This window comes from Parasteatoda tepidariorum, chromosome 5, assembly GCF_982258835.1.
Source record: "Parasteatoda tepidariorum strain Cologne lab strain chromosome 5, Ptep-v5.0, whole genome shotgun sequence".
NCBI lineage: Eukaryota > Metazoa > Arthropoda > Arachnida > Araneae > Theridiidae > Parasteatoda > Parasteatoda tepidariorum.
The window spans coordinates 27,259,838-27,281,206 of record NC_141759.1 but is presented as its reverse complement, the minus strand read 5'-3'; positions in this window follow the sequence as shown (position 1 = coordinate 27,281,206).

The window sequence follows — 21,369 nt, the reverse complement described above, 5'->3', positions numbered from 1 at the left end:
TCTGCAAATTTAATTCTAAGATGGCGTTTTATACACACGTAAATATGTCATATTTTCGCTAGAAAAGACGATGAGTCTATTATATTTTTATTAGTTCAGAGTGCACCAAAGCCTATGTGAAGAAATATTTTTATCGCCAAACTTCGAAAACTAGCCAAGGGAATCCCAGCACATGTTGATTTTCATATATTCACCGGATATTACCCAACCTTTCCCTGTGTATCTGGTTAAATTACTTTTCTTTAGTAATTGACGAAATACTTGTAATTATAATTCATTAAAATCTGAAAACATTACCTTTGCTACCACTTGGAAAAATATTTTCTGATACTATGGAGAATCGGTAGTGGTTAGAGTCTCAGTTGTTTACATCGTTTTCCCCATCAATTTTTTAATTTTTCATTATTGGTTTATTTTTTTAAATTTTTTTTTAATTCTTTGCTTTTTTTTAATTATTGGTTTATTTCTTTTGGGTCAATTTATGAAGAAAAAAAATGCATTGATATTACAAAAACAAGATTTAACATAACAATTGAATAATTAATGGTCAAATTCGGAAGAAAAATTCTAACCAAAATTAAATGTTTACTATTTTAAAAAATTGCTATAGATTTTTACAGAGATTCCACTTTTTACCAAAAATTTACTGTCAAAAGTAAAATTTATAATTTTCCGAATCCTGAAAACTGCAAGGAGAGTTGCCACTGAAGACTAGAAATGCTGTAAGTGGTGAATTATAAAATTCAAAAGCTTATAAAAAGAAATTAAAATCATCCTCTTTTCCTAGCATATTTTACTTATACAGAAAATCAAAGTAGTGATGCTGGATATTGGGGTTATCTCGGCGTTTGGCGCGAAGAGCCACTAACCGATTCATCGAATCTGTTTTGTCGTATTCTAGGAGGTCCTAAATATCAATGAAGTTGTAGTATGTTGTAACAACAAATCAAGCCCCTAAAGAAGTAAATCTTTAGTTTTGAAGTGAAAATCATCTTTGGAATGGGGAGATCCCCTTGAGTAGAGTTGTATGATAAAGTTAATAGTATTTTGATAGTATGCAGTCTGAGCATAAAAAGGCGGTAATTGGGCTGAAATTCGAATTATCACGGATTATATCAATATCGAACAACTTATTGAAATCTGATCAAAGTAGTGATGCTGGATGTGTAGGGTACCTCGGTATTTGGCGCGTAGCGCCACCAACCGATTCATCTTATACTGGTTTTTTCTGTGCTCAAAAGTCATAAAGAAATAAGCTTGTCAGTCATAAGAAAAAGCTTGTCAGTCAGCTCAAAAGTCATAAGAAAAGTCATAAAGAAATAAGGTTAAAAAAATTTAAAAAATTTTAAAAAAAAGACAGTGATATTATCATTTTTAATATTTTGATATGATACAATCTGATATGAAGAATGCGGTTACTGGGCTATATTTAATGTTGTCGTCTATTAAGCTGATGTCTAGCAAATGATTGAAGTTCGAGGCCGTACAGCTTCTAGCATCGATATAGAATTTACAGTTGAGTTTGGCAATGAAGGAGTTAATTTCTTCTATGTCTAGATCCTGCCTTAGCAGTCTGTTGCTGATAGCTATTGGGGCACCAGTCATGTATCTTAAAAATTTTCCTTCTGTGTATGACAATTTTTTCTTTAAATTATCACTGATAGTGGTTAGGGCGGGGCTAGCGTAGGTAAGAATTGGTCGGATGGCTTGTAGGTATATTGTTCTTTTATTTGTTAGGTTTAGCTTTGAATTTTTATTTAAAAGTGCTTTTAGTGCATAGAACGCTCCTCTGGCTTTTCTAATGGACTCATTGATGTGAGTACTCCAGTTAAGATTGTTCGAAATTGTAATGCCAAGATACTTAGCTTGTTTAACTGGGGTGATTTTAGTGTTATATAATTCGATCGTTGGTATCTTATTTTTGTACTTCTTGCCATTAATAATGATTAAATTGCTTTTATCTGGATGAAGTTTGATTCTCCATTTTGCGCACCAAATTTCCACTTCATGGAGTTTATGTTGTAATCAAAGTAGTGATTGTTTTTCTTTAAGTATAAATAATTTAAAAATTATGTCTCCGTGGTAGTTATGATTGAATAATTAAAGAGATATTAAATAAATAAAAATGAATTGAGTTTCTATCGCTTTTTGCATTTTCAGTCTCCTGTGGCATATTTGCCAAAGCTGCCCCAGGTTCCCAGTTTAAAGAAAAGGATGTCTTGCTTACATCTATACATAATAATAAACGCGGCTGTGTGTGCGTCTGTAATCACAATATATCGCCCCAGAAGCCTCGCCCAGGCACGAAACTCGGCACATAATTGTGTTTCGACATAATGAAGAAGTATTTTTTTTCTTTTTCAAAAATTTGAATTAGTTTTTTAGTTATCAGTCATTTTGTAAGAACATCTATGCTTTTTCGTCTTCAAAGAGCCGTATTCAAAAAACTATTAAAAAATGCATATACTTTTATCCACTCTTATAAATGTATGCTAATGCGAATATTAATTTTCGACACAACTTAAACCAATAATATACGAAGGAATTAATAATTTAATTGTAAGGTTCGCCTTAGTTTACATTTATCAAAGAGGAGAAAAGTTTAACTTTTGTATTAAAAATGTGGCAACATATTCGATACGTAAATAGAACGCTTCGCTTTGATATATTTGTCGCTGTTCATAATTGTTCTAATAAGCTTTTATTCTTCTTTCCACGCTCTATTTTTTTTTCTTAAGCGAAGACGATAATTTTTGTAGCGATATAGAAATAGAAAATGATACCATAAAAAATTATATAGAAATAGAAATTGATACCATAAAAAATTATATAGAAATAGAAATTGATACCATAAAAAATTATATAGAAATAGAAATTGATACCATAAAAAATTATATAGAAATAGAAATTGATACCATAAAAAATTAATAACGTGGCGGACAGCTGGCCGCCTTAGGCGCCTAGTATAATATTAAATAGGGCTGAACAGGGGCATGCTTAGGGCTTTATCGGCCCTGTGCGAAACATTTAGGCATTTTATAATAGTCGATAAAAATCGCGTTTTGTTTAAAAAATGTATGCTAAACCTGGGAATTTTTGTATTTCAGTTAGATATTTAAAAAAATATATTCTCTTGCAAACGATCAGAACTCTGGGGAAATTTGTAAATAATATTTAATATTATTTTACAAGAATACTGCAACTAAAATTCATAATACCACTGATTATAAAAGATAAATCTTATTATTTAATTATTATAAATTAATATGACAGAATAAAGTCATTTATTTAATTAATATAAATCAGAAAATCTTTTTTATAAATAAATTATTCTTGACAGAAAAAGCCTTTATTGTTTCTTACATATTTAATAAATCTTAAAATTACTTGTATTTAACTAAATGTGCGTAAAATTAAAAGGATATAATTGAAATATGTTTATTGATAGTAAAATTGCAAATTACTTTTCGTACAACAGTGAGCGCATTAAAGTAGGAAAATGTTATAAAATGAATAATAAAAAATAATAATTTAAAAATCTTATTTATTAAAATTAATTAAAATTTTTATGTATTTAAGCAAGCTTTTGAACAACAAAAAAGACGTTTCTTAATTAACTAATTCCTCTATCTATGAATAAAACACTTTTGATATAGGAGATTTTATATATATATATATATATATATATATATATATATATATATATATATATATATATATATATATATGTATACAGAGATGCCAACTGCTCCGGACACACCAAAATAATTAAAAAAAACGGTAAATAACTACAAAGTAAATTTTGTAAATATTTGACTATTATTGCTTGCTTTTTAAAAGGTACAGCATGACTCAACTATTAAAAAGTGGTGAATTATATAAATCTTTGAATTATGTAGAAATAGTGGTGGATAAAATTCTACTAAATTGAATTTTTTAAACCAAGAATCACAATTGATAAACTACCACTTTAAAATATATATTTACTTTCCGGAGCAATTTGGCATCTCTGTATATATATATATATATATATATATATATATATATATATATATATATATATATATTTGCCAACTCTAATTATTTAGCTCTAATTATAGCTATATTTAAGTTTAAATCTATTAATTTTTAGTCATTTATACTAATTTTCTCCACCGCTACATATAAATAATTTAAAAGCTTATATGCTTCCATTTTTGTTCCAGCTAATTCACATCATCGATTTATTACTACAGATGAATCGGTTTCTACCATCCAGCTATTGCATGGTGAGGCTTTTTAAAATGTTATCAAAATTACCAAAGAATTCTGAAGACTTTGATTTTTAAATACCTACCACTCTATAAAATAATTAACAAATACACACAGACACAAATATATACATATATAAGCTAAAAATACAGAGAAGACAGGGAAAAGATATAAATTTTTTGAAGAGAAGAAGAAAAAATTTTAATAAATAAAAACATTTCGAAAAAAAATTTTAAGTTTGAAAAACATGATGAGGAAAATATATAATCCCATCAACAGCTCACACGATTATATCCGCAAAAAGGAGTGCTTTCTAATTTTGTAATAATATAGCCAAGGCAAAATATATCAATATAATTATGTGAGGAGCACCAAAAAAATTCAAATAAATCATATTAAACAAAGTCTGCAAAATAAAATATAACAAGCAAAAAAAAAAAAAAAAAGAAGAAGAAGAAGAAAACACAAAATGGAATCTATAAAGCGAGTAGTGAATTCAAATTTACTACTTACACTTACGGCATCCTTCAAAAATCATTTAATATATTTTTGGAACAAGCTAAAACATAAGATGACGAGATTATATAAAACACGAGGTGAGATAACTCCTTCCTAATCGAGAAAATAAATATTGACGAATTGTAAATACTGAAACACTCCAAAAAAAAGCTGAGTCTATTTTTAACGTTTGACTAAACCATGAATCAAGAAAATTGGCCACCTTCTTCACCAGACAATCCTTAGGACTATAGTGTTTGGGGTCAACTATTGTAAAAAATTTTATGACTAAAAATAATAAAATGATTACACTTTTTTTAATTTCTCATTCTTTTAATCAATTTAATCTATTTCGTTTTTGATCATTTTCGATTATCATACCTTCTCAATAGAATGTAATTTTATTTCATTTATGTTGTTAGTAATAATTAAAATTGTTCATAGAAAATGTGATATCATACAAACCATAAAACTGATTAGAAATAGTTCTTCAGTGATTAATTCACTGCCATTCTTTACAAAATTGGTACTTACGGCATCTTTCAAAAATCATTTAATATATTTTCGGAACAAGCTAAAACATAAGATGACGAGATTATATAAGACACGAAGTGAGATAACTCCTTCCTAATCGAGAAAATAAATATTGACGAATTCTAAATACTGAAACACTCCAAAAAAAGCCGAGTCTATTTTTAACGTTTGACTAAACCATGAATCAAGAGAATTGGCCACCTTCTTCTTCTTCACCGGACAATCCTTAGGACTATAGTGTTTGGGGGATTTTCAGTCTAAAGTTAATGTTTTATAGCACAGAAATTTGAACTCTCTCAGAGGTCCTTAATAGCTTAAATAGCATAATAATCCCTTTTAAATTTATTTGAGCCTTATGGGACAATGGCGTAAGAGATTATCTTATGTAATTGATAAAGATGGTGGGTCGTTTCGTATAAAATCTTTCAAGATAAACTTCCATTTATTGCGTCCATCATATTTGTGTATTTATCATTTTGCCCCGTCGTCAGTCATTGGTCAATGACAGTACAGACGAATAAAACTAAAAAATTAACATTGTTTTAAGAAATTACTAAAAATGTATTGAAAATTAATTTAATTTTTATTTATTACCAATCAAATTAATAATTTCAATCAGTTACTTGCGCGCTGCATACCATATATGCATACCATATATAAGAAGCTTGCGTGTCCTGTGGAAAATTACTTAAAAATACGCGTGATGCCTAATCTGTTAAAATTGAAGAGGGGAAGGAGATGAATTGCTATAACTGGTAATCATTAACGGGTAATAAAAATTCTTCACGAATAGAACTTTTTAGTTACTCATTGTTTGGTATACTAAGAAGAAGAATTTTTTACAGGAAATTTATTCCAATTGTAAAGAAAAATACTTCACTTAAATTCGATTCCTACCATTGTAAATAAGACAATGACACCGTTAATTTCATTTTCTAGAAAATGTATGTGGCAATAGTTTTACTAAAAGTGTGTAATGTATGATTCTGAATGTGTCATTAAGGCATATGATTAGAAAACGGTCAAGGGCGGTCAACTATTGTAAAAAATAGTATGACTAAAAATAATAAAATGATTACTTTTTTTTAAAAATTTCTAATTCTTTTAATCAATTTAATCGATTTCGTTTTTGATGGTTTTCGATTATCATACCTGCTCAATCCAATGTAATTTTATTTCATTTATGTAGTTGTTAATAATTAAAATTATTCACAGAAAATGTAATATCAGGCAAACCATAAAACTGATTAGAAATAGTTCTTCAGTGATTAATTGACTGCCATTCTTTACATGATTGGTACTTTGTTTTCAAAATTAAGAAGCAAGGATAATGTGAAAGGACCTGGTACATGTAGTGATAAGCCATGTTTTCAATCTTTTCGGAAAGTAAAATTAACCAAAAGGGGTCCGAGTTTTGGAGCTCTCCTGCGTTCTCCGCCTTTAAAATTACACTCTTTAAAATGATGCAAAAATTTGTATACCTAATAGTTCAAAAAATTTTTATTAAATATTATAAAAAATTTTGAACTATAAGGTACATAAATTATAAATAAAATAATATTATTAAATAAATAATAAAAAGCGAAAAATAGTTATTAAAATTACTTTTTGCATAGTGTTATCTCAGGATTAACGTATTTTATAAATGTTTGCAATATTTTTTCCATTCAGTTAAAAAACTTCTTAAGATATGGCAAAATAGGCAAAAAGTAGAATTAACATTAAGTGGTCCAAATTTTAAGCCACTCTCTTAAAGAAACTATTGTGATTGCGACTACCTCTATATTTTTTTGAGAGGAAGGGCAAGGAAATTCGTCAAAAAGAGGGTATGTTTATTCAAAGAAAGAACGTTTTTGCTGATATCATAACTTAAAATATCGTCTTCATTAAATAATTAACTCTTTTTCTGTAATAATTAATATATTTGAACCCTAGAACATAAAAATCTGGTTTTTAGTTACTCAGAGTATATAGTTTATTTATTTATTTTTTGCACACCATATGTATATAGGATTAGGATACTTCTTCAGGGATGTGAATAATGATGAATATAAATTAAAAATATTTTTTTTAAGAACGTGGTATTTTCTAGACTGACATTCTCAATTACCATTAAAAAGAAACAAATCTTTTTCGAATACTATGCGCAATTTCATTTATTGAAAATTCTGCTCTTAACTACAATGTAACTAACCCCTTAACATGCTCGAGTTAATTCGAGCGCTCTAAACAGATCAAACTGCGCACACTCGAGATAATTCGAACGGTGTTGTATGCTGCTATAATTTTTCACACTCGAATATAATCGAGAATCGAAAATAACAATGTGAAAGTTAAGAAAAAAAATCGTTTTATTGATATTTATCATTTACGTAGGATTGTAAGCTATAACACTTTTTAATTCAAGAATAAAATTTACAGAGATGCCGACTTGCTCCGGACAGCAAATATATATTTGAAAGTGGTAGTTTATCAATGTGTTTCTTGGTTTAATAAATTCAATTTAGTAGATTTTTATCCACCACTATTTCGAAATAATTCTTATGCTTATATAATTCACCACCTTATAATACTTGGTCATGCTATACTTTTCAAATAGCAAGAAAAATTAATCAAATATTTGCGAAATTTACTTTGTAGTTTTTTACCTTTTTTCAAATTATTTCTGTGTGTCCGGAGCAGCTGGCATCTCTTAATATACAGAGATGCCAACTTGCTGCGGACGGCAAATATATATTTTAAAGTGGTAGTTTATTAATTGTGATACTTGGTTTAATAAATTCAATTTAGAAGATTTTTATCCACCACTATTGCTAAATAATTCGTAGGGTTATATCATTCACCAACTTATTATGACATGCTGTACCTTTTAAAAAGCAAGCAGAAATAGTCAAATATTTGCAAAATTTATTTCGCAGTTATTTACCGTTTTTTTAATTATTTTGGAGTGTCCGGAGCAGTTGGCATCTCTGAATATAGCCTTTTTCGGTGGAAGAAAAGCGCAGTGTATCAAAATTGTCCACCAAAGGAAAAGACAATGTTCTAAAGTGTGTTTTTCTACGTAAGAAAAAATTGATATTTTTTGGTCGTTTTTTTTTTTCTTCAAAAAATTTGTGCCTTGAGTATTCAGAGAAAGATCCGTTAAAATTGCATCCGTTAAAAACAATTGGTAGTTATGGATTTTTATTGATCCCGGAAAAAAAACTAAAAAATGAAATTTATTTGTTACCAGTTTTTACTCTTTTCCGTCTCGATATATATGGGCTTTCAGCCCTGACATACGTAACAAACCGGGGGGAGGCGAGAGAGCGCACAGTGAGTCTTCCCCCTTTTGTAAATAGTGTAAATATTCTTTCTATATCTTTATCATGAATTTGTTCACTTTGTTATGTATCACCTTGCGATTTATTTTTATGTATGACCCAGACTTGATTTTATCAATTATTGTTCATTCTGAGATTTAACTTAATGTTAACGCAGCACCTCCCTTCCCTTCCACCACATATTATTCAATTTAGATGAAAGAGCAGATATCCATTCATGGATAGGTACTCTGAAAAACTTGATTAAAAACTACGTAACAAGCTCTGATTCGGGTAAGTTTGCAGGGATGCCAACGTGCTCCGCTTTGTGAAATAGTATTTTCTAGTGGTAATTTAAGTTACTTTCAGCTCAGTGTTTTTCATTTTAAGTAATTTTGTCACCACTACATATCAAAAATTATACGTATCGTATCATATAAAATGCAACATTAAAACATTCATCTATTGGTTACTCTATTAAAAATTTGGCGTAACTATCCTTCTTTAACGAATTTTACTATATAATTTGATACCATTTTATTAAAAACATTCCAGAAAGCTGAGCAGTTGGCAACCCTGAGTTTGAGAAATGACAAACCACTTATCACGCTTCAGCACCGGTTTTCTTTTATTTTTTCACAACAATGGAGAAGCAACATTATGTGGAAAATATTTACGTTTTGGCTTCAAGCTAGGTTGCCAGTTAACTAAACTTACAGTACAAAATTTTATCCTTATGTCTGTTTTATCACAACAGATCAACTTCACATACAATTTTATGCCCATCATGAAAATTCCTTCAAAAAAAAAAATTTCCCTCATAGGTTGCGGACGCAAACAAAATTTTACATTTAGGTCTATTTTTACTGTGTTATGTTAGTTTTTCAGGAATTTAACTTTTTATCATCAAACTAATTAATTTTTCTTTTCCCACATAGGTTGGGGCGAATTTAATTTATTCTGTTTTTATAGACTTTCAACATTTTTTAAACCTATGCCATGTTTTAGCTAACTATCTTCTGAAAATCAACACGATTTTTTCTCCTATATACGTTGGGGTTACTATCAAATATCAGTCTAATGACTTTGGATCTTCAAATCCTTTATCATCACCACATCGTTCCTATCATTGGAATTGGAGGTTTTAATCAACAAAAATTACTTTTCCCACAATGGGTGGGGACACTTCAAATTTTCACCTCAATTTCCGATTTGAAATTGTTTTGAGACTACAAAACAATTCCAAAATCAACTATGATCTGTTTATAACAATTTCTTCTCCCACATAGGTTAGGACATTTACAAGCTTTCTTCTTTTTGTTCGGATTCTTCTAATTGATATCCGCTGTTTGGAATTTAATTCAAACAATCTTTTCTTTTCAACTGATGGTGGCATCAACAATCATCATTAGCAACATTGGAACATTGGATTTCTCTCACTCTTTTGATAATTTATCATTTTCACGGGGGCCTATTGGCTGCTCGGAAGAGACTCACTGTTGCCAATTTTTCTATTGTTAAAATTTTCCCTTACTGCATTTTCTTTGTAACCTTTAAAGACTGTCGTATCCCACACGATGAATTCGAACAGTAGAATTATCATGACCGGGAGAAATACTCCGCAACGCATACACGATCACACCATGCCATCTCGAGGTAGATCTCGTAGTCGTCACAATCCGAAGGAAATTTGTCCCTTTTCATCATCTAAAAGAACCACTGATTCACCTATTAGACGCTCTGCCCGGATAAATCCTCCAGTCTCTAGACAGCCTCCACAAACATCACCGCATAATTTATCGAACATATCGCATAGTCGTAGTTCCCTATCAAACACTGATTCTATCATCTCAACTTCCTTTTATGGTAAAAACAGCATTAAAAATAGCTCAGTTGAACACAGCCCTCCTGCTTCATCATCAGATGTCCAAGTGGACATCAGCGCCTTCCCCGATTGGCCTGTACTTGATTCCTTTTTTGAAATTGACAAGTATTTACTGATACTAGTGAAACATCTTGATAGATATCTGAACGGTCGGGGTCAACACAATACAAAAGAATTTAACGAATGCAAAGAGGCTATTGCAGAAATTAAAAGACTCTCCAATCAATCAGACCGACTTGAAACTCAACAATCCAACCAACTAAAGTTAATTGAAGACCAGATTAAAGATCTCACAATACAGATTAAGGATCTGAAAAACACCGATAAACAACCATCGTAGAGCGAAGTAGTCAGTAACCCTCGTCCACCTGCTCCAATAATCATAAGAACAGGCGAGGATAAGAATCCAGACAATATCCTACAAATAATAAATACCTCAATAGTTAAACCAGTGGTCAAAAAAGTAATCAAAAATAAAAACCTCATTGAAATCAAATTCCATAACCAAAAGGATAAGGATAAATTGACATCATCCATTCAAAACAAAATTGATTTTCGAGATAAAGTTCAAAGACTTACATCACTCATAATTCTAAATGCTCCAGCTCAATTTGAAGGGGATGGTATAGCTACCATACTACAGCAGAACAGCTACTCATCGAACGACGACAACGTTATAAAGTATCTTAAATCCATTCCACACAAAAAATGCACGGACAAAAAACACATCGTAGTAAATGTATCGCATGGACTAGCTACCCATCTTCTGAAAATGAAAAATATCTTCATTGGTCTTAACAAGTGTATCATCAAGAAACGCATAGTTCTCAGACGGTGCCAGTGGTGTCAAGGCCTGGATCACCATACGAACCAGTGCACGGCTGATTCTGCAACCTGTGCAAAATGTGGCGGAAATCATCACACCCATGAATGCAATTGCGATGAGTGCTATTGCATTAACTGTTGGCACTCGAACACGTACAAAGATACCAACTACAACCCTGATTATTCAGCCTTCGTCTCAGACTGTCCGACATACCAACAAATACTTCATTCGCTAAGAATGAAATTCATCGACAGCTAGATACATTTATATTATAAATGTTTTCCTACAAAATTTTGATCTTCATGAAACCTTAAAAAACTTTAGAAAAAAAAACCTTTTTCCATAACTTTTTAGACTTTTGAAAAACTTTTAAATTTTTTTCCCCTTTTTTTATTATTCTTCAAAATTTGACACAACGAAAATTTTAAAAAAGAAAAAATACGTTTCTTTTTGTCAACAACTACATATGCTGTTTTTCACATCCATTTGCTGTTCACCTATATGTACTGGTGTACTCACTATTGTTCTTGCTTAATTTGTTGTTTCATTTTTTTATTTATTTATTTTTTATTAACTAATGTGATACACATTGTCATAACACAATTGTGCTTTGTATTTGTGGTGTAGTTACGAATTTTGTAATTGTTTGCTTATGTGCTGTGTATTGTGCGAGCTAGACTGTCGGCCAGACGTGGACTATACGGTTAAGGGTTTTGCAAACCTAGGTACGTGTCCACGTCTGGAAGAAAAGAGGAAAAAAAAGAAAAGTTAACTAAACTACGTTACAAACTCAAAATTTAACTAGTTGTGTCTATTATTAAAATGACTCGGAAAATCTTATTTAGATACAAAACAAAAGCACCTCTCCTTACTGCTATTACCAGCCGAAAGGGAAGAGTCCCACTTTTAACCCTTTCGATACGGCAGTCCGCTTCGTAGAAGTGACGCCACTGAACCGTACAACGCTCCGTGAAGTATCCACATTGCATGTAAAAATCTCGTATATTGTTCTTTTAAACCTGATAAATACTTCATCCCTAAATATACTGCAATGCCAAATTGCATCGTTTTGTAAAAAAAAAAATATTTTCTTGCGGCAGACGAAGTTCTGAAGTTAAGAGAAATAGTTAAGAAAAATCATCAGTTAAGAAAAATTGGATTTCAAATCTTTTTCCACCATAAGACATCAAACATACAAAACCTGATAGAAAATGCACTTTTATTATACTCATCTGGGAGGGAAAATCTTAGAAAGTTAGAGAATATTATCTCTTATTTGAGAAGTTTTACTTATAAAAACTTTTGGGAAAGCGGATCAGTTGGCATGACCAACGCCTCCTATAACTGAAAGCCTCCACACGGTTTTTTACAGTAGTCCGATCAGCTAGTGGCAGTTTGAAAGAGATGGAGATAGTTATCAAAGCAGAGATGTCACAGGCGACTATAAAGGTAAAAAGTGGTAGAAACTTAATTCATTTTTGTATATTTGCATTCGCTTTAAATAAAAAACTAAAATATGCACACAAAAATTTCTTTATCACCACTTTTTGCATTTTTAGTCGCCTGTGGCAGCCCTGTTAACGGTTTCAAGAGGACGACAGCTAAGTATCCTCAAAGACGGAAATAAGACGCTTGTAACAGAAGGGTTAAATTAATCGAAAGCGTGCTACACTTTTTATGGAGCAATTTGTATGACATTTCATAGCTACCGATTAATGTTTAATTTTTAAAAAATATGTCTAACTTTAATTGTTGTTTTACTTTGAATCAGTCATTATTGCTATTAACTCATTTTACTGATAATATGCATTTAACTATCATAATTACATAAGAGAGCTGAATTATTCCCTTCTCTCAAGCATGCACATTGCATGTTAAAATTTCGTACATTGTCCTTGAATTATATTATTTCATTCTTTTAAATCATGAAAAAAATTTTTATCATGTATTATAATGCATTTTAAAGCAAAAATCAGCTACACTAGTAAATATGCATTTCTTTTTTTTTTGGGGGGGGATCGCAAACAAGATTTCGTCTGACATTTCTATGACTCTCGTTAATTAATCATTCGTTTAACGTTGTCTTGTGATCGGGAAAATTTCAAAGCTAGTGACTAATTTAAGGGGTGGGCAAAAATTAAAAATTTTGCCTTGAGTTATGGTTTTCCGCTATCGCTATTCAACCTTCAGAACGCATGCGCAAAAATACCCCCCCCCCCCAAAAAAAAGGAATGCCTCCAAACACATCGTTTGCATAACTTAACACTATTTTTCTATCGCCTTTTTTAATGTATGTGTTGCCTTTACTGCATTTTGTACTGTTTTAATGTGTGTGTTGCTTTTACTGCGTTGTTTGCTGTTTCAAAGCGTGAGTTGTTTTTACTGCATTGTGCGCTGCTTGTTTGTTTTTCCTAAAGACTTTTCTTTATTTTAACCATATTTTTTAAAATATGAGTAACTTGTTGAAATTAGAGCTGTTCGGTGGTATGAACCAGTTGGAATTATAGGAAACACTTTTGTAGCAATTGTCACCGTTTCGGAGATCAACATACTTGAAATCGACAACTTATGCCAGCCTAGATGATTGGATAAAGTTTCATTGGATAAAGACGCTTAGAAAAAATATTACGTTTGTCATCGTTATAATAACCCACATAGCTTTGTTACTAAACCAATCGGATAATAATATAATCTATAACTGGTGTTGAACAGCCGACCCAATTCCGAGTTTACGACTATCAATGTTCAACTACGTAGCATGTACAATGTTCAACTACGTAAAATTCATATTAACCAGCCACCGCTGGCAATCGAACCTGAATCTCCAAACAGACAGGAGAACGCTTTTTCCTCTGAGTCACCGTGGTTCGATAACAATATATTCAGAGATGCCAACTTGCTCCGGACAGCAAATATATATTTTAAAGTGGTAGTTTATCAATTATGATTCTTGGTTTAATAAATTCAATTTAAGAGATTTTTATCCACCACTATTTCTAAATAATTCGTAGGTTTATATCATTCACCACTTTATCGTACTTCAGAGATGCCAACTTGCTCCGGACAGCAAATATATAGTTTAAAGTGGTATTTTATCAATTGTGATTCTTGGTTTAACCCCTTGGGGACGGGTGATGCAGAAAACCATTCGTACAAAATCAGAATCAAGTAGTAATTAAATAAAAAACGGTAACTTAAATGTAGTCGTTGCTAACTTGACAGACTTACTTTCCTTTTATTTTAATTATTGTTAGTTTAATCATATATGTAATCAATGTTAATTCAAAGTATAATTAAATAATTTTATTTTGAACAAAGTAATGGTGAATTAAATAAATCAAACAATTATAACCCCGCCCACAAATAAACTGCTAAAGAAATACTTTGATTACCAGTTTTATATTTCCACCCTGATTGATACGGCTTTATGCTGTCACGTATTTGTGACAGTCGGCGCGAAAGGGTTAATAAATGCAATTTAGTAGATTTTTATCCACCACTATTTCCAAATAATTCGTAGGCTTATATGATTCACCACTGTCTGGTTCTTATGTCATGCTATACCTTTTAAAAAGCAACAAAATTAGTCAAATATTTAGAAAATTTACTTTGCAGTTATCTACCGTTTTATTAATTATTTTGGCTTGTCCGGAGCAGTTGGCATGTCTGGTACTTATGTCGTGCTGTACCTCCTAAGAAAACAAGCAATAACAGTCAAATGTTTACAAAATTTACTCTGTTGTTATTTACCGTTTTTTCAAAATTATTTTGGCGTGCCCGGAGCACTTGGCATCTCTGTATATTAAGGAAAATTGCAATGTTCCATATAATTGTACATATCATTTAGTTGGTCTACGATCATTCTGACAATCGTGACAAAATCGTTATAAGAATCTGCATCGAAATAATTGATATTTTAAAAACAAATTAGAGGGATTGGGCAAAAATTGCACACAGCTTTGCGGTTCCCTCTTTATATTCGCCTGCACGGACCCACCGCTTCGTGATTCCTCATCGACATTGCTGCTTTGTTCAGAATTTACACTTGCATTTGAGTTGATACATGTATTTGAAAGTAATGTAGTCGGTGTCTTATTTTAAGAGCATTTAAATTATCTATAGTATTCTTTGTTTTTATATTAAAATCTAACAATCACTGTTATCAGTTAAGGTATATAATGATACCTATTCTGCCCTGCTATTGAAAAAATCAACGTACGTGACAAAATATTCAAAATTGAGATTTTTATTTATTTGGCATCTTTGTATGGTAAGTTACATATTGCAATAAATAAATAAATAAATAAAATTAGTTTTTTGAAATTCTATTTTAGCCTTCGTAACATTAGCAGTAGAAGGTGAATAAGTTGTTAAACCACTTTTCTCGGAATCAATCGTGCAACACTTCGTTGTTTTTTCTATTGCATTGCAGTATCTGTGACTCTCTGAATCATATTCCAGCCTAAATGTTTGAAACTATTTTCTATCCAATCTTAATATTGCAATAAATAATATTTGCTGCGAAAAGAGAAATTTCATTCTTTATCGTGAATTTCGTATTTGCCTAAAATAGGCAAACTTCGTGAGGGGGAAAAACAAAGAGCATCCATATTCAGAGTAAGAAGGAAAAAAGTGGTATCTGAACTATTTCTTAGCAGATTTATTTTAAGGATGAGATAATAATTTTTAACCTTATTTTATCTACCACAACCTAATTTTATCTAACAGTAAAACCTTATTTTATCTACCAACCTTCTAAAACCTTATTTTATGTAAAAACCTCAAATTAAAATCATGCAAACCTACACAAAACTAATATGCCTTAGTTATCTTAAAATTACAAATAAATCAAAAACAGTTATAGAGCCGAGCCGCTTTTGCAAAATGTCTTAAAAAGCGTAAATAATTAAAATTAAAAAGCGTAAACAATTAAAAAGCGAAGTTTTCTGATTTTTTTTTTTTTTGTTGTTAATTTTAAAAACATTTTAAAAGCCTCAAAACGAAAGTGCTGGATTAACACGTTCACGCCGGTTGTAGCGCCTGAAAGCGGGACGGAAAAGAGAAAATACTGATAGAAGAATTCAATATTAGATAATATTCGGGAGGAGTTAATCTATTCTCAATAATAACAATTCACTGTAAGGAAATTTATCACGAAGAAGCAATTCAATATAAAAATTGCATCCGTTAAAAACAATTGGTAGTTATGGATTTTTATTATTCCTGGAAAAAAACTAAAAAATGAAATTTATTGTTAACAGTTTTTACTCCGGTGCGCTGCCAAGATGAGACAATCTAGCGTGACCCACCGGTGGGTCACCCCGGCGTGAACGTGTTAAACTCTTCTAAACGCACGAGTCGTATATGCATTCTCAGTGTGGCGACAGTCACGATAAAAAAGATAAAACTGGTAGCCAAACAATTTTTAAAGCAGTTCAAGTTTTCTTTATATATATCACCAAGACTTAGTTCAAATTAATATTCAAATAATTGGATGTATTAGATTTAAAGTAAAAGCAAAAGTAAGGTTGTCCAATTAGCCATGCCCAAACTTAAACTACCGCTTTTTAATTTCTTCCATTAATTTCTTCCACAGGAAATATAGATTTTAAGGTGGTAGTTTATCAATTGTGATTCTTGGTTTAATAAATTCAATTTGGTAGATTTTTATCCACCACTATTTCTCAATAGTTCCTAGGCTTATGTAATTCACCACTCTGACTGGCTGCACCTCATATTCTACAAAACAACTCTTACCCCACTCATCCCTTATTATTTCTATATCTTCGATGGAGAGGCAGATAGCCCTTCGGGCTAGGTACCTCGAACAACATAAATTATATCAGTATCAGTACTTATGTCATGCAATACCTTTTAAAAAGCAAGCAAAAATAGTCAAATATTTGCAAAATTTAGTTTGTAGTTATTTATCGTTTTTTTTTTTTAATTATTTTGGCTTGTCCGGAGCAGTTGGCATCTCTGCCATACGAATATATTTGTGAATCACCTGTCCCGAGAATATTAAACTGCCGTTTCATATTAATTTTTTAATCATTTATGTACAGTGGTTAGGAAAATAACTTTAAATTAAATTTCAAAGCAAAGAATAAAACTTAAGAAGCATAAACTTAGCGATCACTAGAAGAATATTTCCCGAAAGGCTTAGAAAAATGGCAGCCTGCGGTATACTGTTACTAGAAACAAACACATAGTAGTATGATCACTTAATGATAATTTCCTTCATTAATAAATACTCTTGTAATTCCCACTTACCTGCTTCTTCCACTAAACTCTTGGATTGTTCGTCTTTTTGTATGACGGAAAGGAGAAAATTAAACGTATTATAGTAAAAATAAATAAAAAAAATTGTCTTTTCGAAATATTTAAAAATAAATAGTAATATTTTCTATAGAAGCTGATCTTATCACGTTTCAAAGTTTTATTAAAATTCTTAATGTATACAATATAATCTCGATATTTCGAAATTCTAAACTTAGAAAACTATACCTCGATACCTTATGTCAAGAGAAATATTTTGAGTTCTAACGTCGAAGGATTTCTTCTCAAAACCTTGTTGTGTTGAATTTTTCTTTGAAAGAGAAATCAATTTTTTCGAAAAAACCACAATGTAAATTTATTGTAAACCACTTGTTTTTTATTTAATGCATAATTTTTTTTTGTCTTACTTTTGAAAATAAAATTACTATCGTTGTATTTAGATTTACAAACAACTATCATTTATACGTAATTATTAGTAGCTATTCATGTTTCATTTTACTTTATTGTGACTTTACTTTGAAGAGTTCTCATTTTATTTTATTTTATAACTATCGCTAAACTGCCCACCTAATTTTTGAGTTAAGGACTACTAATGTTCAACTCCATAGCCTTGTAATTTTGAGCCCGATTCAGAAGACAAGGGAAAGAGTATCGGCAGAAATTTGCATTTGTGGATAACTTTTAGAGGAAACTAAGCAGCATTTGCTTTGTATGGAAAGGAAAATCACGAAAACCTCCCCTGATTAGTCTAGTTGCAAGGTGACTCTAACCCATGATCCGTTTACCACTGAGGATATTTTTACGTGAGCACTGTGAGCTGAGTGCAGTATTCTTCTCGATTAGCCATTCAAATTCGGGTCACCTCATTAGAAAGCGAATGCTCTATCCCCTGAGCCATTAGAGTATTAATTACTTACAGCGATTCTTATGCTTCATGACTTTACTTTTTAGAGTACTATTTTATAATGCATTTTTATACTTTTTAGATCATAGCTCTGAACTTGTTATCTCGAAAGCTCGACATTTTTTAAGCATCTCTTCCACCTTGAGATATCGAGAGTATATCAATATCAATAATGTGCTTAAATATAAATATTTTATACTGTTTCTGATGACTGTTCAGATTTATAAGAAAATATTTTCATCTATGTTTGCTGTAAAGTTTAAAAAAAAGATCAAACACTTTTTATTTTTAAAGATTAATTGAGTGATAGCAGTCAACAAATAGAATGATAGCAGTCTACAAATTAATAAGAATAAAGCAAAAACCATGAGAATAAATGCAAAATCTAATAATAAAAAATAATAAAATTCTGGAGAAATTGAATAAACTGATTTTTTATTAAATTTTGGAGCAATAGTAACTAAACAAGGAGGCAGCAAAGATGATATAAACCAAAGAATCACAGAAGCTAGAACCTGTTTCAGAAGTCTTGAAAAATTTCGAAATTTGAAAATTTTCACAAAAATAATTTTTTAAAATGCTGTGGTTTACTCCATACTTGTGTTTAGGGTTGTTGTTTTGCTGAGTTGTGTTTGGTTAAAAGTTGGAGCCTCCACTAAACCGAAATAAAAAATCTGGAAAAATTAAAGAACGACTGTTTACGAATAATTTTAAATTTTTCCCATCCATCATGTCTGTTTAGATGGTTGTGGTGAGAATTTTTGAAATCAGTTACCCATGTGGAAGGAGCACTACTTAACTGCAGTCAAAGTGAGTCTGACTTAATCCTTTGAATTATTTAGGAGTAGTGGTATGTAAAAACCCTATGATTGGAATTTATTAAATCAGAAATCATACATTAAAAGACTACCACTCGAAAATATTTATCCGCTGTCCGGAGCAAGTTGGCATCTCAGTATATATAGCTATAATAAGTCTAAAATTGGGAAACGGAGAATCGTGGTTAATGAAATCTCAAATTGGTGAAAGACGTAAATGGACATAAAATCGGTAAAATATCTATATGCAATAACAAGAAGAAGAAAAATCAATAATTTGATCAATCGTATACAGATTGGCCACAGTTTCGAAAATTTATAAAAAATTGTCGAAAACAAAAAAGGAAACTGAATATTTTTATCAATTCCTACCTATCAAAAATAAATACCGAGGTATATGTAAATATACCTCGGTACTTAAATGTTGAAAAATTGTATACTTTTAATAGGTTTGGTTTAAATCTATACTAAAGTAAATACTCCATACTAAGAAAGCATTAATTAACATAATTATTATTTACTAACAATTATTTAAAATTATTCTTACAATTAGTAAAATTAATTGAAGCTTAATTTGCTATGATAATAACAATAAAATGGCGAAAATAAAAATCTTTCCCTATTATTAAATTATAAACAATAATAAATAAATAAAATAATTGAATTATGAATTAATTAAGCTTTAGTATTCTCAAAAAGTAAACAGAACTTTAAAAAAAAAATAATAATAATATTTTTATAAAATGACCATAAAAGATAATTCATCAATTCCACAGAATTGCACTTAGAATAAATAAAAATGTGTATTAAAATTTTAAATGTTATTTTAACGATACCTACGTTAAAAAAAAAAAACTTAAATAATGAAAATGATGATTTTTAAAAAAACACGTTATCTACTTTGTACATGGATATATTATATTTCTAATAAGTTCCGAAAGATGGCAGAAGCAGGAATAATGCGCTGAAATAAATTTCTCGTGTTAAAAACGAATAAATACATATTTTCTTTAAAAGTTTGAGAGTGACACCTAGCGTTTAAAAGTCAAACTAACTTACTAGTATTTTTACACAAAACAACTACGTCTTCTTAAATTGCAAAGAACAGTATCAATATCAACGTATCGTCTGTAAATAGTTCTGATATTTTTTTGATGTTAATCACCACCAAATAATGCTCATATCTAAAGAAAATATAAAAAACCGCGATATAAGTAAGCAGCATAGAGGTGCTTATCGGGAAGGGGAGTGAAAAATACATTTTGGAGCATAAACATACATAGTTTTAAAAAAATAATAAGAATTTTAATATGTTGTGTAAAAAAAAATGTCATTAATGTAACAGAATATGAATAATATTTAATAGTTATAAAAAAACTAACAATTTTTTTTATTATTTAACGAGTTTTTTAAAATTACCTCTACAAAAAATATATAGTTCTTTAATCATTTAAGTGAATAATTTAAAAATTATGGAGCAAAGCAAAATTAAAATGCAACATAAACTTAGATGCCAAAACCTTTATCTCTTGTTCTCGCTGAACTATTCCACTACTTATTTAAACTCTGACTCCTTTTTTCAGGGTAAATTGAGTATTAAAACAAAACTATCCCTTTGAGGGCAGGAAAATTCAAACAAAATTTTTTATGAAGAAGAACCTTAAGAATTATTAGTTATCGTATGAGCATCCAATAATAACGGAACACACTTGCTCTATAATGTCCAAATGCAGTATGGAAAGCTGATGAGTGGGGAAATTATTAAATGATCGTTGAAATGATAGGATCTGAACACACTTGCTCCATAATGTCCGAATGCAGAATTTGGACATTATAGAGCAAGGAGGATATTGTATTGAGGATATTACTACCTATTGAGGATATTTTACGACAGTACTGTGATCGGTGCGAGCCTGGTGCAGAATTCGTATCTGCCAGCTATCGGTAGGATTCAAACTCGTTTCACCTCATTGGAAGGCGAACGCTCTATCACCTGAGCCACCATGGCTCCCCCCAGTGGTATTGATTTGCCATGGATTTGGAGGACCCCGACTGATTTAGCGTGTACCAGT